The sequence below is a fragment of the Apium graveolens genome, chromosome 5, assembly GCF_009905375.1.
Source record: "Apium graveolens cultivar Ventura chromosome 5, ASM990537v1, whole genome shotgun sequence".
Lineage (NCBI taxonomy): Eukaryota > Viridiplantae > Streptophyta > Magnoliopsida > Apiales > Apiaceae > Apium > Apium graveolens.
In genome coordinates, this window is record NC_133651.1 from 249,728,333 (window position 1) to 249,729,266 (window position 934).

A 934-nucleotide genomic window follows, 5' to 3' on the forward strand; every position below is an offset into this window, starting at 1 on the left:
AAGTTGCTCACGAACTGAGTTGATTCACTAGAAATAGCACACTGCTCTGTCTCATGGGCACCAACACAAAGCTCACAGACACTAGTGATCTGATTAACTCCATAATTAGCCAAAGAATCCACCTTCATCGTCAAAGCCTTAAGCTGAGCAACTATAGCAGTAGCTGTATCTAACTCCAGAATTCATGCTACCTTGCCCTGAGGTAGTCTCTGAGTAGGATTCTGGTATTCATTAACAGCCATCAATTCAATCAATTTGTAAGCTTCATCATAGCTTTTAGCCCACAAGGTTCCTCTTGATGCTGCATCAAGCATGGGTCTAGAAGTAGCACCTAAACCATTATAGAAGCAGTTAATGATTATCCAGTCAGGCATCCCATGATGTGGGCACTTCCTAAGCATCTCCTTATAGCGATCCCAAGCCTCACATAAAGATTCTCCAGATTGTTGAACAAATTGAGTAAGTGTGTTTCTGATTGCAGCAGTCTTCACCATAGGAAAGAATTTAGTTAGGAAATTTTGAGAAAGATCCTCCCATTTAGTGATAGACCCTGGTGGTAGAGAATGTAACTAGCATTTATCTTTATCCCGTAGAGAGAATGGAAAAAACCTCAACTTAATAGCATCTTCAGAAACTCCATTGAACTTGAAAGTATCGCGAATCTTGATGAAATCTCTGATGTGCATATTGGGGTCTTCTGTTAGAAAACTCCCAAACTGAACTTAGTTATGTATCATCTGAATCGTGCTCGACTTGATCTCAAAGGTATTAGCCAAGATGGATGGTTGGACAATGCTAGACTAAATATCATTGATCTTCGAGTAATCCATCAAAGCCTTCGTATTCGCTTTTGGTTCTCCCATTGCAATAAGAGCTTCTTCTTCAACTTTCTCCTCGACAAGAACTTCTTCAAATACTTCTTTAGCTACTACAA

General features: G+C 39.8%; 1 non-coding gene across 1 annotated transcript; it reads left to right on the plus strand.

The window, feature by feature from the left end:
- The first annotated feature begins 372 nt into the window (after positions 1-372).
- LOC141663394 (small nucleolar RNA R71) lies at positions 373-479 on the plus strand. The gene has a single exon (XR_012551467.1). It is a non-coding gene; the product is annotated as a small nucleolar RNA R71 (small nucleolar RNA).
- The last annotated feature ends 455 nt before the right edge of the window (positions 480-934 follow it).